General features: G+C 42.3%; 1 pseudogene; it reads right to left on the reverse strand.

Annotated features, from left to right (window-relative positions):
- Positions 1-781: 781 nt before the first annotated feature.
- Positions 782-9,672, reverse strand: LOC109386941 (eukaryotic translation initiation factor 4 gamma 1 pseudogene; annotated as a pseudogene).
- Between the last annotated feature and the right edge of the window lie 2,421 nt (positions 9,673-12,093).

The following is a 12,093-nucleotide window of genomic DNA, read 5'->3' on the forward strand; positions in this document are numbered from 1 at the left end:
TTTACATGTTTTTGTATTATGTGTTCATTAATGTAATATTGTAGCTATAGTTATTTGTAACAATTTTGTCTCTTAAACTGAATGCTAGGTTTCAAAGTGATTTACATACCATCATTGCAGTATTAGGATAGTTTTAATTTGATATATATTTACGTTTACCAGTGATTTTTATACTTTCATATGTTTTCATGTTACTAATTAGAATCCTTTTGTATGAGCTTGAAGAACTCCTGTTAGCATTTCTTGTAGGACAGTCTAGTGGTGATGAATTTCCTTAGGGTTTTTTTGTCTAGGAATGTCTTTATTTCTTCTTCTTTCTGAATAACAGCTTTGCTTGGCAAGTATTCTTAATTGACAGTTATTTTCTTTGACCATTTTGACTATATGATCCCACTCTGTCCTGGCCTACAAGGTTTCTGCTCATAAACACTGAGAGCCTTATGCTGAGTCCCTTGTATGTAATTTTTTTTTTCTCTTGCTGCTTTCAAAATTCTCTCTTTGTCTTTGACTTTTGAGAGCTTGATTATAATGCATCTCTTTGGGTGAATCTGTTTGGGGATCTTTGAGCTTCCTATAGCTGGATGTCCGTATCTCTCCCCAGATTTGGGACATTTTCAGCCTTGATTAATTGATTGATTGATTGCCTCTTCAGCTACTTTATTAGCTCAGACACATCACACTAAAGGCACCCACTGCCGCTGCTGCCACCCCTCCTACAGTCCTATGGTTGGCTGGGCTATCTGAGTATCCCTGGGGCCCCAATTCTCGGCCCTGCCTGACCTCAGCTGTGGATGGATTCCTCTTCTTCTTTCTCATGAAGCCACTTGAAGAGAGCTGTGACAGATTTAAGAGCCGTGCCTTTGCCCTGCTGTTCAGCAGGGTCCTTGCTACTCTCCCAACTGTGAAAGGCGTCCTCCTTCACTACACCCTCATCCTGCAGTGCATCCAAGAACATCCAAAGCAGGTTGGCAGGCTGTTCTAAGGTCATTACAAGGGCCTGGAGGGCACAGGGCACCTGCAGCTCCTTCTGCTCATTACACAGGTATTTCTACAGCAGTTTCGCTCACACTTTTAGCAACATGACATCCCCTTGGACGGGAGTCTCAAAGATAATTGCAGAATAGCAGGCTGTTTTTATGAGGGCTCGAACTAATGTTTTGGATGCTCCCTGCTATTCACTCAGGTCGGCCTCCATTCAGTCAAACTCCCACTGGTGACCGCTGTCCTCCTTGAGTAGCTTCTCCAGCTGCCTGCTCAGCTCCTTAGAGGAGAATGACCTCTGGCCGGGGGCTTCTGACTCCTCTCCCAGAGTACAGTCCACCATCTGTTCAGTGATGAATGCCCCAACATCCTGGCCTTCAGGTGGAATTTCTTTCCTGCTGAGTCCAGCCTCTTACCAGAATGCCCCCACCTTTTTGGGACCCATACTTTTGCATAGGCACCCCAGGATCTGAAGCAATAGGGAAGCCACTTTGTCCAGGGGTCTCAGAGGTTGTGCAATCTCCCTGAAGAGCTACCCCAAGGGCTCCCCCATCGTCCTACAGAATTGGCATTAACAATTCTGGGAAATGCAACACATGGGGGATGTCAATTTCTATGTCTTTGACCAATTAGGGGATTTCGTACAGCCACTGGTTGTACTAAGCAGTGGAGAGGTGCCAGGCACAGAGCAGCTGGCACAGCAGCTGTCCCATATGTTCATGAGCAATGGCACTGGGCTCCAGTGTAGACTCGATGCCATGCTGCACAAAGACGAAGAGCAGGGAGGGTGAGGCCAGCTCCTGCACACACTGCCCTGCCTCCTTCATGTCACTGAAATGGAGGTATTCCTCAGTGATGGCCTTAGATTGCTTCTCCAGCGCCTCTTCAGGGAGCACAGCCTTTTTTAGGGGGGCTTACCAGGGACAGGGTGGCTCCTCGCCTCACAGCATCCACCCATGGTCCCTATCCTCCAAGATGCTGGAGGCCTCATGCAGCCCCTCAGGCTGGGAGGGCGGCTCTCTACTCCGCTCTCCACTTCCATGCTGAAGGTCCGCCTGGTGGCAGGTGTCTGCAAGTGATCAAGCCGGTCCTCGCGGCCACCTCCCTGTTCACTCTGCTGCTCTAGGTGATCTCTCTGGTCCCCAGCTTTCTCACCTTGTTCCTTGCTCAAGCTAATCCTCTGGGCCACACGTCTGATTTCTGTGCTTTCTGTGGGTGCTGCTTATTGAAGGGCTGAGGAACCATTCAAGATGCTAGTAGTTGGACAAGCAGCTTCTGATGCTGCGTCAGAGGGCATCTCTCCTGAGCTTCCACTGATGCTCTTGCCCCAAATCATTCACTTTCTAGGTATGAAGGGCTGGTTGTTAGAATCAATGGAGCCGGGCTTCCTGATCTTGATGAGTCATGGGGTGTCAGTAGGGAGGTGACCCTTACTAATGGGGACTGTGTTCCTGCCACCGTCATTCACAGGTAGAAGGCCACACCTGATAGGTAGGGCTGGAGGGCCACCCTGATGCTTGTCACTGCCCTTTGCCATTAGCTGTTGCTCCTTTATCTCTGCCTCATTGTGGGTCATTGTGGGTCAGTGCTCATGGTATCCTGTCCCCTCATGCGGCAAACAATTGCTCCATTGCAGACCAGCATGTTTTGCAACATAAAGCAAATTCAGGATGAAGTCTTCTTTTCCTTAATGATGTTTTCCATCTGGTTGAATTATTCATTGATTTGGGGCTTGGCTTTTTCAAAGTCCAGGTCTTTGCCAGTGGTGGTGAGCAGAAGGCAAAGGCATTTGAGGAACTCTTCATTGTGGTTGTCAAGTAGATGAGCCATGAAGTCATGCCTTTTGGCCTCTGTTAACATCTTCAGCTTTAACAACTTCCTGATGAACTTGACATTCCCTAAAGAGTGCCACCGGGTGATGTTCTCAAGCCTCCTCCAGGTCTTCCTTCAGGAGTCCCCATTCCTCTGCCATAGTAGCTTTATTCATCTCTTTTTTCTTCTTCTCAGAAAAATTCATCATCTTTGTCTATTGCAAACTCCTCTGACATCAGTTCAACCACAGTTTTGCAAAGTTCACTGTCACTGTTGGCTTTTCTGTAGTGGGCACTGTGAGCACCTTGAGGCCATGGCAATGTTGGCATAGGCCACAGAGAAACTGGGCTCTGAAATGGCTTCTCAAAGTTGAGGTCAGTGACCCCATGGAGGTGTTCCTCAATGCCGATGGCCAGATGTGTCACCTGTTTCATCAGCTGCTGGAACATCTGGGTGTCAACTTCTTCAGGATGGAGTACATCCTGTGGAACAGGTCCTAGGTTTAGCTTTCATTTGCATTCTCTGAGCTGTGTCCTTATTAGCTGCTGTCTACTTGATGCTGGCCTTCTCTGCTTTGTTCAGCTTTGTATCTTTAGTCATTAACACTATGACATTGAATTTGCTTGGCTCCTTTTAGGGGCCTTGCTGCAAATGCTGGTGTCCCGGACCAGCTGGCCTTTGGGACAACTCCCAACCTGGCCCATTGCTGAGGGCTGGTCGGCCAAGGGTGGCCAAGGATGGAGTGAAGGCTGGGCCATGATTTATTCCTTGAAGTCTAGTGGGATCTCGTGGCTACAGTGGTGTTTTATTGGCCTAACCAACATCAGTGTTATGGGGCCATCCCTCCAGCTTCTGCATACTGGCAAAAATGAACTGAAGCCACAGCAGGAATTCGTGGTCATAACGCTTTTTCCTCCTCAAGGATTTGAGGCTTCTGCTGATGTGATTTACATTCATATTTCTGTTCCCCAGGCTGGATGTTCTCGGCATTGTGAATTTTGTCTTCTTTTGAGTGTCAGGTCTCTCTGCTTCCTCAGGTCTCAGGGGCACACAGCTGGCCTCAGGCCCTGGCTCAGGATCACTGTCTACAGAAGGCAGATTTTCCACCTCTGGTCCTCTTGTTTTGCCTCCTTGAAGGCATCTAGAATATCTCCTACAGCTTTCTTCTTATTGAGCTCCTTAATTTTCCATCTCCTTGGCACAGATACTACTACTGGGTGGCTGCTTCGGCCTCCCAATTCTGGGATAGGTGGGTTGGAACAGGGATGCTCTCTGGAGAGAGCAGCTCCTCTCCTCCCTTCTCACCCTCAGCTTTTCCTGCTTCTCCCCCTTCTTCTTCCTCTTCTTCTATTCTTCAGAGCAGGGGAATAGCTGGAGAGGCGATAGCTGGAGTGGCAGAGAGGACAGTGGAGGGAGCCACTGGTGCTGTAACCTCCTTGGCCTGCTCCTTTGGCTCACTGACTGGGCTTGAGTCTACAGCTGGTTGTGAGAGGGCTTTGTTGAGCAGGTCTTCAGGTCGGGCAGTTGGAGCAATGGGCATGGGGGATTCGAAGGGACAAGCCAGGGGAGGCAGAGGGGCAAGCTCTGGGTTTGACTCCAGCTCTGGTCCCAGACCCGTAGAAGGGACCATGCCTTTAGTTCCAGGAAGAATTTCCACCCTGGGAGATACCAGGCAGATGGAAACACAGAGAGGACCGGAAGAGAACTCAGATTCGAGAATTGGTTTGCTAAGTGTCATTTCTACTTCCAGTACGGGTCCAGTGAGGGGAGTGAGTGAAACCCAAACATTCAGTTCCACCTATTCACGTGTCCCAAACATGGTTTAATTAGTTAACAACTAGGGTGGGAAGGCAAAGTTACTTAAGAACTGTTAATGTCCACTAGCTCCGCGTGTGGTCTCCTTGTGTATATAGGCTGTGCTAGTTTGAAAATGAAGTATGTAAGCATAAGAAATAATAAGAAAAAGCAATGGAACCTTAAGCTCACTCTCAATATGCCTTTTCACTAAGCACTTCTAGCAGTAAATTATATTTATGCCTCTCTGCATCTCTCTGCTTCTACCAAATGGGAATTCAAAAGAAAAAAAGAAAAAAAAATATTTATAAAATTTTACAGTATTCCTGCATATATATAATCTTAAATTTCTTTTTGTTTCAGATATATGTATATATATGTATATATACATATATATATATATATATATATATTTGACATACAGCAAATACATATATATATATATATATATATATATATATTTGACATACAACACTGTATAAGTTTACGGCATACAGCATAATGACTTAACTTAAAGTCTCATGAAATTATTACCTTGGTAAGTTAAGTTTGATTAACATTCATCACCTTAAATAGAAACAAACAATATTTTTGTTTTCTTCTGATGAGAACACTTAGCAACATTTAAGTATACCATACAGCAATGTTAACTATAGTTATCATGTTGTATATTACATACCCAGTGCTTTTTTATCTTATGACTAGAAGTTTGTACCTTAACTACCTTCATCCAATTCCCCTATCCCTCACCACCTGCCTCTGGTAACCACAAATTTGATATTTTCCTAGGAGTTTATTTTTTTGTTGTTTTGTTTTCTTTTAGATTCCAGATATAAGTATTTGTGTTTTATCTATCTTACATTTCACTTAGCACAATGTCCTCAAAGGTCCTTTCATGTTGCAAATAGCAGGATTTCATTCTTTTTATACCTGAATAATATTCTGTTGTGTATGTGTGTATCATATTTTCTTCATTTGTTGATGGACACTTAGGTTGTTTTCATGTTTGTAGCTATTGTAAATCATGCAGTGAACATGGGAGTACAGATAATGTCTTCGACATAGTGATTTCATTTCCTTTGGACATGTACCAAGAAGTGGAATTACTGTATCATATACTAGTTCTATTTTTAATTTTTTAAGAAATCTCCAACTGTTTTCTATAGTGGCTGTGCCAATTTACAGTCCCACTAACAATGCAATGGATTCCCTTTTCTCCACATTTTCACCAGAATTTACCTCTTGAATTTTTTAAGATAGCCATCCTGACAGACATGAGGTGATATCTCATTATATTTAATTTGCATTTTCCTAATGATTTGTATGTTCAGCACCTTTTCATGTACCTGTTTTCCATTTAGAGATCTTCTTTGGAAAAACATCTACTCAGGTAGTTTGCCCCCTTTTTTACTGTTTTGTTTATTTGTTTGTTTTTTGCTATTGAGTTATATGAGTTCTTCATATAAATATATTTTAGATATTAACACCTTGTCAGATGTATGATTTTCAAATATTTTTTCCCATCCTGTAGGTTACCTTTTCATTTTGTTGATGGTTTCTTTTGCTGTGTGGAAGCTTTGTAGTTTGATGTAGTCCCACTTGTTTCTTTTTTTATTTCATTGCCAAGACCCATGGCGAGGAGCTTTTCTTCTGTGTTTTTCTTCTAGGAATTTTATGGTTTGAGGTCTACATTAAAGTCTTTAATTCATTTCAGGTTAATTTTTTTTTTTAATTGGGAAACAGTGTGTTTTTTCCAGTACCCATCAGCTCCAAGTCAAGTAGTTGTTTCAATCTAGTTGTGGCGGGCGCATCTCAGTGGCTCATGTGGGGATTGAACCAGCAATCTTGGTGTTATAAGCACTACACTCTAACCACCTGAGCTAACCAGATGCCCCACAAATCCATTTTTGTGTATAGTGTAAGACAGGGGTCTAGTTTTATTCGTTTACATGTGAATATCCAATTTTCCCAGCATAATTTTGAAAAGAATGTCTTTTCTTTGAGTATTTTTGGTTTGCTTGTCAGATATTAGCTGACTATAATCCATGGGTTTATTTCTGGACTCTCAATTCTGTTCCATTGATCAATGTGTCTGCTTTTATACCAGTAACATACTGTTTTGATTATTATAGCTTTATAATATAGCTTGAAATCAGGAAGTATGATTCTCCACTCTTGTTCTTGTTTCTCAGAATTGCTTTGGCTGTTTGAGGTCCTTTGATGTGCCACACAAATTTTAAGATCATTTTTACTATTTAGTTTTTAAGAAATGGCATTGGAATCTTCATAAAGATTGCTTTGACTCTATAGATGGCCTTTGGTAGTATGGATATTTTAACAATATTCTTTCAATTCATGAAAATAGGATATCTTTCAATTTATTTGTTTCTTCCTCAGTTTATTTTTTTCACTGACTTGCAGTTTACATTGTTAAATTTGGTTAAATTTATTCCTAAGTATTTTATTGATTTTGATTTTTTGTAGATGGGATCTTTGCAAAAAAAATTCTTTTGTCAGGTTAACACTTTATTGGTGGCAAGGATTTTCTCTATATAAAATCATATCATCTGAAGATATAATTTTTGTCTTTTCCTTTCCAATTCTGATACTTTTTTTTTTAATGGCTCTGGCTTAGAAATCCACTACTATATTAAATAGGTGTGTTGACAGTAGGCATCTTTATCTTGTTCCTGATCTTAGACAAAAATATTTCAACTTTTCACTGTAGAGTGCAATGTTAGCACTGGGCTTGTCATTTGTGGCATTTATTATGTTGAGATACATTCCTTTCATACCTAATTTGTTGAGAGTTTTTATCATGAATGGATGTTGAATTTTTCTCAAATGCTTTTATGTACCTATTAAGATGATCATAATTTTTTTTCTTTCATTCCTTGTGATGTATCACATTTATTGATTTATGTTGTTCAATCATTCTTGCATCACAGGGATAAATCACACTTGATCATAGTGAATAATTCCTTTAAAGTGCTGTGTAATTCAGTTTACTAGTATTTTTGAGAATTTTTGCATTTATAGTAATCAGGGATATTGGCTTGTAGTTTTCTTTTCTTGTAGTGCCCTGTTCTGCCTTTTGTATCAAGGTAACGCTGGCCTCAGAATGAGTTGGGGAGTGTTTCTTCCACTTTGATTTTTTTGGAAGCATTAGAGAAGTATCGGTGTTAATTCTTCTTTAAATGTTTTGTAAAATTTACCAGTGAATCCATCTGGTCCTGGGTTCTTTTTCATTGGGAGATTTTTGATTACTGATTCAGTCTCCTTATTAGTAATTAGTCTGTTCAGATTTCCTAAGTCTTCATGATTCGATCTTGGTAGCTCATATGTTTCCATGTATTTATCCAGTTTTTTTGGCATATAGCTGTTCTTAGTAACCTCTTATGATCCTTTGTACTTCTTTGTTATCAGTTGTAATGTCTCTTTTTTCATGTATCATTTTGTTGATTTAGGCCCTCTTCCTTTTTTCCTTGGTTAGTCTAGCTAAAAGTTTGTCAGTTTCGTATATCTTTTTAAAGAACAAACTCTTACTTTTGTTAATCATTTCTATTGTGTTCCTGTTCTATATTTCATTTGTTTCTGCTCTAATCAATATTCTTTCTTTTACTAAATAAAGGATTAGTTTGTTCTTATTTTTCTAGTTATTTCGTGTGTAAAGTCATGTTATTTATGATCTTCCCATTTTTTTGATATATGTGCTTATTACTATGAACTTCCTGTTAGAACTGCATTTGTTGTAGTTTATAAGTTTTGGTATGGTGTGTTTCCATATTTGTTTAACTCAAGATACTTTTTTTATTTCCCCTTTAGTTTTTCCTTCGATCTATTGGTTGTTCAGGAGAATGTTGTTTAACTTCTAAATATTCATGAGTTCTTCAGTTTCACTCCTGTTTTTTTGTTGTTGTTTTGTTTTTAAAATTTCTCCCTAGGTTTTGGAAGTTTTCTTTCATTATTGCTTTATTTATTTTTAAATGGATTGGTTAATAACATTATATAAGTTTTAGGTGTAGAATTTTATACTTTGTGTCCTTTTCTCTTTCTCTTCTCCTTCTGGGAGTCCCTTAATGTAGATATGTTTTCTTCTTATGGTGTTCCATAAGTCCTATACACTTTTTTCACACTTTTTCTTTTTCCTTCTTTTTTTTTTTTTGCTCCTCTGGCTGGATAATTTCAATTGTTCTGTCTTCTATGTCACTGACTCTTCTGCATGGTTAAGTCTGGTGGAGAAGCTCTGTTGAATTCTTCATCTTAGTCATTGTATTTTTAGTACTTCGATTTCTATTTATTTTTATTTATTTTTTTAAAGATTTTTTTATTGGGGAATTGGGGGGATGGGAACAGTGCTGGAGAATTGGGGGAAGGGGAAGAGACAAGTTGTGTCGTTTTTGTTCTTCAGTCTAGTTGTGGAGGATGTTGCTTCACAGGCCCATGTTGGAACCATCATTGAGCTCTTCCCGGGCGAGGCAGATCAGTCGCTGGCTTCTGGACGCCGCTCACTGCGGCTGCTGGCCGCTCACGCTGGCTGCTGGCTACACACGGTAGCCCATGGCAATCCACTGCCACAGGGGCTGCAGCCTACGCCATCGCCGGCGACTCACGGCAGCCCAGCTCCAGGTTGAGCTGTTGTTCAGCATCTTAGCTGTGGAGGGCAGTGTCACTGGCCCTCATATGTGGGATCCGAACCGGGGCCTTCTGGCATCCCAAGCCAGTTCTTAACCATCGCGCCACTCAGCCGGCCCTCTATTTATTTTTCTTGATGGTTTCTATTTCATTGTTGAACTTTTGTTCATGCATCATTTTCCTAATTTCATTAAATTGTCTGTGTGTTCTTTCAGTTCCCTAAACTTTTTAAAGAGTGTTATTCTGAATTCTTTGTCTGACAGTTCATAGATCTCTACTTCTTTAGGAGTGTATATTGGAGATTTATTAGTTTTCTTTGATGGTGTCATGTTACCTGATTTTTCATGATCACCAGTTACTTACTTTGGTGTCTGTGCATTTGAGTAAGTGGCCCCCTTTTTCAAACTTTTCAGGCTCATTTTGGCATAGAAAGTTCTTCAGCATGCTCATCTTGGGGTTCTAGATATGTCAGCTCTGTTGTCCTTGGACAGGTGGGGCTTGCTATCAGGGTATATTTTTGGGTGCGGCCACTGCTGAAGTTGTGAGATTTGGGGGCGGGTGCCAATGGCTGAGAATAGTTGTATAACACTACTGGCTTGGTTTCCTGCCCAAGAAAGGCTGTTGGATGGACTGCACAGTTGCCTGTGTTTTCTGGTCAGGTTTTCTAGGTGGTTGGGTCTTGGTACTATACACAGACATAGATAAGGCTGTGAATCAGCTTCAGTTCCTTGATGGGTCAGGAGACTGGTCCCTAAAGCAAGCAAGGTTTGCTGTTTGGGTACCTGAATCAGGCAACACTGTGCATTGAATTCCTTAGCTACTAGTTTTTCTTTACAGACAGGGGAAGTCACCAGCTGTGTCTTTGTTCAGGTGCCACATAAGTAGGGCTGAAGGAGTGGCTAACAGCTTACCTTGTGCCCAAGTTATGTGCCCTGGTTGGAACAGCTGAAAGCTCTATGCAGCAGTAGACAGGAATGCATTTAATTTTTCTGCCTTGGAAGGGCTCCTATAATAGAGGCCTCAAGGCCCCTAAGTTTCTTGCTTGAGGATCAAATTAGGCAGAACTGTGCATCAAGTTTCCCGGGCTAACACCCTAGCTCTGCAGATGGGTAGGGGTGAGGGTGGACTCCCTGCTCAAATGCCTCTGTAATCAGTTTCAGAATTGACTCCACTGATTTCTGGAAGCTCTGGTTAAGTTTTCTGGTCAAATTGGGCTGGAGGCTATATTCAGCTTTGGGTGAGAGTCTATAAATTAGCCTCCCTGCCAAGTTGGGGCTGCAGAACAGGCCCTAGGCCTGGCAAAGCCCTTTGGTAGGGAATTAAATCAGTTATAGCTGTGTGCTAAGTTCCCTGGAGAGATGGGGACTCCATCTTGGCTCTATAGATGCAGGGCAGTGGGCAGGCTCTCTGTTCAAGTGCTGCTGTAATCAGGGCTGCAGTGCAGACTGTATAGATTCCTGGGAGCTCTGGTTAGGTTTTTGGGGTGGCGAGGTTGGAGGCTCTATTCAGCAGTGGGCAGGACTACAGATAAGCTTTCTTGCCAAGGATGGGGGTATGGGTGTGTAGAACAGGCCCCCGAACTGGCAAGACTATTGTTTGGAGAACGAGTTAGGCGGAATTGTGCACCACACTCTCTGGCCAGATGGGTTTGCCGGCTTGACTCTCAGGCAGTCGGAGCTGCTGGCCAAGCTTTCTGTGACTGCTTGTTTGCTGCTGAGCCAAGCAGTTTCCCAGGTGTTCAGGCACGGCTTTCTGGTCGGGAGTGGCTGGGAGCTACCCTCCGCAGTATGTTGGGCTATGAATTAGCTCCCCTGCCTGGGTGGGAAGGCAGACGAGCTCCACGGCCAGAAACGCTTTTTATTTGGGGTCTTGATTCAAGCAGAATTGTGCCCCATATTCCCTGGCCAAACAGGACTCCTGGCTCTGCTCTGCACACCATCAGCACTGCCTGCCAGCCTCTCTGCTGGAGTGCTGCTGGGTTAAGCAGCTTTGCAGGTGTCCAGGCCCGGCATCTTGGCTGGGTGTGTCCAAGAACTACACTAGCAATGGGCAGCGTTATGACTTAGCTCCTCTGCCTGGGCAGACCAGGCTCCATATCCAGGAAAGCTCTTTGTTTGAGTTACCTAATGAGTCAGATCTGTACCCCACAGAATTTCCCGGACAAATTGTACCATCTTTGCTCTACAGATGGACAAAGTCTCTGGTTGGGACTTTGGTGATTTTATTTGAGTGCTGCAGGAAGGAGCTCAGTGTGCCAAGATCAAGGGGCTGGTGCTGCAAGCACCACCCCTCTCTTCTGTCGCTCTCCAATTCTTCATGGCAAGCCCTGCAGATTCCCCTGCAGTCCCTGTCCGGAGAGACTGGGTTGGCTCTGTGAGAAGTGACTCCCATGGAGCCCCCCGCCCCCTCCATGTGGTGCTGCCCTGGCCTGGGGGAGGGCAATGTGGTTTCAGTGTAGCTGCTCCTCTTACTTTTCTAATGCAGTCTTTCTGTGTCTCTGTGGTGTGGGGGAGAGGGGAGTGCTTCAAGCCTCAGCTCTATATTCTAGGATTTTCACAGTGGTGTCTTGTCCATGAATTAGTTGGTCTTCTTAGTTGGTGAGGGGGAGTGAGGCTGGGAATGACTTATGTGGCTGTATTGATCATGATACTATCTATATTGCTTTAATTTTAATGTGAGCCATGCAAAAGTATCATTATACTCATTTTGGATAATTAATTTTCTGAGAGAAGGAATCATAATTATGACATTATAATGTTTTTTGGTATCTTGAAATAAAGTTAAAATCTGTTAAGTTTGAAGTAATTGTTAAGGAAAAATACATATTTATTAAAGGTTAAATATAAATTATAACTTTTTGTAAAGGTATTT

This window comes from Hipposideros armiger, unplaced genomic scaffold, assembly GCF_001890085.2.
Source record: "Hipposideros armiger isolate ML-2016 unplaced genomic scaffold, ASM189008v1 scaffold_142, whole genome shotgun sequence".
Classification (NCBI taxonomy): Eukaryota; Metazoa; Chordata; class Mammalia; order Chiroptera; family Hipposideridae; genus Hipposideros; species Hipposideros armiger.